Source organism: Phyllostomus hastatus, unplaced genomic scaffold, assembly GCF_019186645.2.
Source record: "Phyllostomus hastatus isolate PE091 unplaced genomic scaffold, TTU_PhHast_1.1 phas_scaffold_28, whole genome shotgun sequence".
NCBI classification, from domain to species: domain Eukaryota; kingdom Metazoa; phylum Chordata; class Mammalia; order Chiroptera; family Phyllostomidae; genus Phyllostomus; species Phyllostomus hastatus.
In genome coordinates this window covers 14,375,199-14,382,366 of record NW_025334022.1, presented here as the reverse complement: position 1 = coordinate 14,382,366, position 7,168 = coordinate 14,375,199, and the positions used below count along the sequence as shown (strand labels likewise).

Below are 7,168 nucleotides of genomic sequence, written 5' to 3'. Positions count from 1 at the left end.
ATTTGTGAATTATGAACTATCCTTGATTCCCACTGATGAATCCCATTTGATTATGGTTAATGATCTTTTTAATGTATCAATGGATGTGGTTTGCCAATATTTGGACAAGGAGTTAGCATCTATGTTCATCAGTGATATTGGCCTGAAGTTTTCTTTCTTTGTTGTGTCTTTATGTGGTTTTTGGATTAGAGTGATGCTAGTTTCATAAAAAGAGTTTGGGAGCCTTCCCTCTTGGAGTTTTTGGAATAGGATGGGAGGTAAAAGGGTTAGCTCTTCCTGAAATGTTTTCTGAAATTCTCCCTGAAACCATCCAATATAGGGCATTTGTGTGCCAGGATCTCTTTGATCACTGCTTCAATTTCATGAGCTCTTATCAGTCTGTTCAGGATTTGCACTTCTCAACTTAGTTTTGGAAGATTATATTTTTCTATCAATTTGTTAATTTCACCCAGGTTTTCAATTTTCTTGGCATATCATTGTTCATAATAATTTCTTACAATCATTTGTATCTGTGTGGTATCAGGTATAATTTCTTCTCACTCTTTTCTTCATGAATCTGCTTAAAGTTTTGTCAATTCTGTTTGTCTTTTCAAAGACTTAGTTCCTAGGTATGTTGATCCTTTGAATTGTTCTTTTATTCTCTTTGCCATTTTATTCTGCTCTTATCTTGGCTATTTCCTTTCCTCTATTTGCTCTGGGCTTTCTTGTTTTTCCTCCAGTTCTTGTAGTTGTAGGATGAAGTTATTTATTTGAAATGTTTCTATCTTTTTTCGGTAGGCCTGTATGACTATGAGCTGCCCTCTCAGGACTGCTTTTGCTATGTCCTGTGTTTTGGACTGTTGTGTGTTCATTTCATTTGTTTCCAGAGTTTTTTAAATTTCTTCTTTGATCTCATTATTAACCCATTCATTGTTTAAACACATCCTATTCTACCTCCATGAATTTGAGGTTTTTTTGAGATTTTTACTTGAGGTTGGTTTTTAGTTTCAACCCCTTGTGGTCTGAGATAATGCATGATGTGATTTAAATTTTCCTGAAATTGTGAGGCATGTTTTTTGTCCTATCATGTGGTCTACCTTTGAAAATGTTTCATGTACATTTGAAAGAATATGTATATTGCTTCTTTGGGGGGAAGTGTGTGTATAGACATGTACACACATCACATTTAACAGATGATATAGATGATAGATGATATAGAATAGATATAGATATAGATGATATAGATAGATACAGATATAGATATAGATGATATAGATATGGATATAGATATAGAGAGAGATAGATATAGATGATATAGATATAGATATCTGTTAAGTTCATTTGATCTAGGACATTATTTAAATACTCAATGTCATTATATCCTTGTTGACATGTGTTTGGAAGATTTATCCATTTTCACAGTGGGGTGTGAAAATCTCCTAGTATAAGTGTGTTGCTGTATACTCTTTCTTAAAGTCCTCCAAGATTTTCCTTATATATTTCCATGATCACATTTTGTGTGCATATATGGTTATAATGTCCATGTCTTCTTGACATATTCTTCCCTTGAGCTTTATGAAGTGTCCTTTTGTGTCTGTTTTTATGGTCTTTGGTTTGAAGTTTATTTTGTTTGATATAAGTATTGCTACCCTGACTTTTAAAAAATATTTATTTATTTATTTTTAGAGAGGGGAAGGGAGGGAGAAAGAGAGGGAGAGAAATATCAATGTGTGGTTGCCTCCCACGTGCTGCCCACCAGGGAGCAAGCCTGCAACCTAGGCATGTCCCCTGACTGGGAATAAAACCAGCATCCCTTTGCTTCACAGGCCAGTGCTCAATCCACTGAGACACAATGGCCAGGGCTATCCCACTTTTTTTCGTGTCCATTTGCTTGGAATACTTTCTCCAACCCTTCACTTTCACTCTGTGTAGGTCTTTTTTCTGAAGTGAGTGTCTTGTAGGCAGCATATGTGTAGGTCATGTTTCCTAATCTATTCAGCTACACTATGTCTTTTGATTGGAGCATTTGATCCACTTACATTCAAGGTTACTATTGGCAGGTACTTATTCATTGCCATTTTACCCCATTTGTACCTGTGTGCTTCTCTGCCTCACTCTTTTTCTTCCTCTTCTTAAAGAATTACTGTTAGGATTTCTTGCAGTCTGGTTTGGTGGAAGTGTCTTCTTTTAGTCCTTTTTGATCTGGGAAACTCCTTATATTGCCTTTCATTTTAATTGAGAGCCTTGCTGGTTAGAGTAGTCTTGTTTGAAGGCCTTTGCTTTTCATCACTTGGAATATTTCTTTCCATTCCGTTCAGGCTTGTAGTGTTTCCATTGGGAAGTATGATGTTAGCCTTTTCAGGGCTCCAACTGGTTGCTTAATTATCCCTCTGGTGCTGCCACCTGTAGGTGCCTAGCCTGCCTTCTACAGTCTCCCTCTCACTCTTCACCAGTCAGGTTGTGCTGAGGCTGATTCTTCTGTCTGACCACAGTTATAATGCTTCTCTCTTGCTATTGCTCAGTTGTTTGTTCCATGTGATTTATCTACAATTTAATTGTAATTCCAGATTGGTCCTGAGAGGAGGTTAATGTGGCTTCCATTCACTCCTCCACTATCTTGCTCTCTCCTTGATGTTGGTTTCTAATTTCAACTAATTACAATCTGAGAAAATGCTTGAAATTATTTTAAATTTCTTGAATTTATTAAGGCTTGTTTTGTGTCCTACCATATGGTCTATCTTTGAAAATGATTAATATGAATTAGAAAAGAATATATATTTCACTTCTTTGGGGTAGAATGTTATGTGAATATTAAGTTCATTTGATCTACAGTGTCATTCAATGCTCTAATATCCTTGTTGATTTTTTGTGTAGAAGATTTGTCAATTGTTGGAGGTGGAGTGTTAAAATCTCCTACAATGAGTGTATTGCTGTAAATCTTTTTTTTAATCTTCCAAGATATTCTTTATATATTTATGTTCTATATTGAGTGTGTATATATTTATAATGGCTATATTATTCTCTTGTTGGACTACTCTGTTAAGTATTATATAGTGACCTTCTGCATCTCTTTTTACAGTGGCCTTTGGTTTGAGGTCTACTTTGTCTGATATAAATATAGCCACCCCAGTTTTTTTTCATGTCCATTTACATGGGCTATTTTTTCCATCTTTTCACTTTCAGTCTGTGTAAATATCTTGTTCTGAGGTTGGTCTCTTGTGGACAGCATACAGGTGGGTCGTATTTCTTATCCACTGAGCTACTGTATATCTTTTGATTGGGGTATTTAATCTGTTTACATTTAAGATTATTTTTGACAGAGTTGTGGCCAAAATGGAGGCATATGTACAAACCCTTTGCTTCCTTGCACAACCAAAAGGAGGATAACAAACTATCTAAAATCAATAAACAACCAGAACTGCCAGAAAATCAAACTGAATGAAACTCCAACAACCACAGAATTAAAGAAACAGTCAAACAGAACAACCAGACTTGTAAGACGGTGGACAGAAGGAATCAAGGTGAGGTGGCAGTCTGTGTGGTGGGAATGGCTGTGGCAAGGTGGCAAGCTGTGCAGGAGGGGCTGACTTAAGGGGAAACTGACACTCAGAGCTGGCTGTGGACTATGGCAGTGACCACAGTGGGAGAAACTCCCAGTCTTACATGAGAGTTCTTTGAATAGTGTGCTAGAGACGAGCAGAGGAGCTGCACTGTTCTCTCTCTCATCCCTCCCCACAGGCAGCACCACAGTACAGCAAAGGGGGCAGCCCTGCTCATCTGAATACATAAGGCCCCACCCCCTTACAACTTATCAGCTGCACCAAGACAAAGAAAAATGGCCCAAATGAAAGAACAGAGCAAAACTTCAGAACTAAGAGATGAGGAGATTGCCAACATATCTGATGGAGAATTTAAAGCCCTGGTAATCAAAATGCTCACAGAACTGATTGAGCTTGGTCACAAAATGAAAGAACAAATGAAAGATACCCAAAATGAAATAAAGCAAAGTATTCAGAAAACCAACAGTGACAGGAAGAAAACAGGACTCAAATCAACAATTTGGAAAAAAAGGAAGAAATAACTATCCAAATGGAACAGAATGAAGAAATAAGAATTCAAAAAAGTGAAGAGAGTCCTACAAATCTCTGGGACAACCTGAAACTTTCCAATATCTGAATTATAGCAGTGCCAGAAGGAAAAGAACAACAACAAGAAATTGGAAACTTAATTGAAGAAATAATAAAGGAAAACTTCCCCAATCTGGGGAAGTAAATAGACGTTCAGGAAGTCCAGGAAGCTCAGACAGTCCCAAAGAAGTTGAACCCAAAGAGGAACACACCAAGGTACATCATCATTAAGTTACCCAAGATTAAAAACAAAGAGAGAATCTTCGAAGCAGCAAGGGGAAAGGAAAGAGTTACCTACAAAGGAGTGCCCATAAGGCTATCAGCAGATTTCTCAAAAGAAACCTTGAAGGCAAGAAGGGGCTGGAAAGAAGTATTCAAAGTCATGAAAGGCAAGGACGTACATCAAAGATAACTCAATCCAGCAAAGCTATCATTTAGAATGGAAGAACAGATAAAGTGCTTCCCAGATAAGGTCAAGTTAAAGGAGTTCATCATCACCAAGCCACTTTGATATGAAATGTTAAAGGGACTTAACTAAAAAAAGGAACATCAAAAATATTAACAGTAAATGACAACAAACTCACAACTATCAACAAATGAACCTAAAAATTAAAAGAAAGAAAAGAACAAAAACAAAAACTAAGCAAACAACTAGAACAGGAACAGAATCAGATAAATGGATATCCCATGGAGGGTTTTCAGTGGGGAGGGGGAGGAGAGGAATAGGAGGGAAAGGTACAGGGAAGAAGCATAATTGGTAGTCATTATATAGATGGGGAAAGGTCAAAAATGTTATTGGAAACAGAACTCAAAGAAGTTATGTGTACAACCCATGGACATGAACTAAGGGAGAGGAAACTGGAGAGTTTGGGGTGCAGGGTGGAGGGGGATAAAGGGGGAAAATTGGGAAAACTAATAACATAATCAATAATGTATAATTGTAAAAGATTATTTTGATACATACTAATTTATTGCCATTTTCTCTTTGTACCTGTGTTCCTCGCTCTTTGTATCTCTTCTCCTAAAAGCAGTTTGTTTAGAATCTCTAAAATAATAGTTAGATGTCATAAAGTAGTTGGCAATGCCTTAATTGTGTGCATGTTCTTAGGTTGAAGGGCCTCTTCCATCCTTGTCAAAGAGAGTGCTAACCTCTCTTTTCATACAAAACCATGAGCTTAAATTCTGTTTCTCCTGTGCCTTAAATAACTAAATTGAAGTGTTATTTCTTTTAGGATATAGTAGACTTGAAAGATGCATTGTAAACTACCATTAAAATAAGCGTTATGGTACTGAAAAACAGAATATCATACATCATCATCATGTAAGTCATATATCAAAGATTAACCTCATAAAAATATAACCCACCTGCAAGAATGTAACAAGGCCCTTATTTCTGGGCTTGTTTTTTATATAGATGCCTGGGGTCTACATCATCCAGAAGAGGGGGAACTTATGTAAATATTAGATATTATTTTTCTATTTTATTAAGTAAAATTTTGTATAGTATTTGATATCATCACATTACTGTTTCTTTTTTTAATAAATATGTTGCATATTTTTAGGTCCCCTTTGCACACTTGTTAATGAATTGATAAACTGTTTCCCAAAGTAGTTCTATCATCTGAACTCCCATGAGCAATGATGACCATTCCAGTTATTTCTCATTCTAACCAGAAGTTATTATTTTCAGTTTTTTCTAAACTTGACAATTCTAATAAGTATGTAAAAGTAAATATGTAGTATTTTAATCTACATTTTCCTAATAATTAGTGACGTTGATCATCTGCTCCTGTGGTTATATGTCATCCATTTATCTTCTTCATTTTTTTTTGGTTTAAATATCTCCTGTAGTTCTTATTTTCTTTTTACTCATCATGCATTTTTTTTAATTTAATCATTATTCAAGTACAGTTTTCTCCCTTTTACTCTCATTCCAGCCTACTGACCCATCCCTCCCCACTTCCCTCCCATTATCACCCTCCCTTTAGTTTTTGTCCATGTGTCCTTTAAATTTGTTCCTGTAAACCCTTCCCATTCTCCCATGAAATTCCCTCTTCTCTCCCCTCTGGTCACTGTCAGCCTGTTCTCTATTTCAGTGTCTTTGGTTATATTTTGCTTGTTTCTTTGTTTTGTTGTTTAGGTTCCTGTTAAAGGTGAGATCATATGGTATTTATCTTTCACTGCCTGGCTTATTTCGCTTAGCATAATGCTTTCAAGCTCCATCCAAGCTGTTGCAAAGGGTAGGAGCTCCTTCTTTCTTTCTGCTGCAAAGAATTCCATTGTGTAAATTTACCATAGTTTTTTGATCCATTCATTTACTGATGGGCAACTAGGTTTTTTGCAACACTTAGCTATTGTAAATTGTGCTGCTATGAACATCAGGGTGCAAAGGTTCTTTTGTATTGGTCTTTTAGTGTTCATAGGATATAGTGCCAGAAATGGAATTGCTGGGTCAAAAGGCAAATCCATTTTAAGTTTTCTGAGGAACTTCCATACTGCTTTCCATAGTGGTTGTACCAGTCTACAGTCCCACCAACAGTGCAGTAGGGTCCCCTTTTCTCCACAACCTCTCCAACACCTGTTGTTTGTTGCTTTGTTTATGATGGCCATTCTGACTGGTGTGAAGTGGTATCTCATTGTGGTTTTAATTTGCATCTCTCTGATAGCTAGCGATATTGAACATCGTTTCATGTGTCTTTGGATCTTCTGTATGTCCTCCTAGGAGAAGTGTCTATTCAAGTCCTTTGCCCATTTCTTAATTGGGTTCCTTGTCTTCTTAGAGTGTACTTGTGTAAGTTCTTTATATATTTTGGAGATTAAACTCTTGTCTGAGGCATCATTGGCAAATATGTTTTCCCATACAGTTGGTTCTCTTTTTATTTTGATACTGTTTTCTTTAGCTGCACAGAAGCTTTTAATTTTGATGAGGTCCCATTTGTTTATTCTTTCCTTTATGTCCCTTGCTCTAGGGGACATGTCAGTAAAAAAGTTTCTACATGAAATATCTGAGATTTTCCTACCTACTTTCTCCTCTAGGACTTTAATGGTGTCACATTTTATAT

General features: G+C 36.4%; 1 non-coding gene across 1 annotated transcript; it reads right to left on the bottom strand.

Annotated features, from left to right (window-relative positions):
• Window positions 1–5,151: 5,151 nt before the first annotated feature.
• Window positions 5,152–5,274, bottom strand: LOC123805271. Its single transcript, XR_006783296.1, has one exon. It is a non-coding gene; the product is annotated as a U6atac minor spliceosomal RNA (small nuclear RNA).
• Between the last annotated feature and the right edge of the window lie 1,894 nt (window positions 5,275–7,168).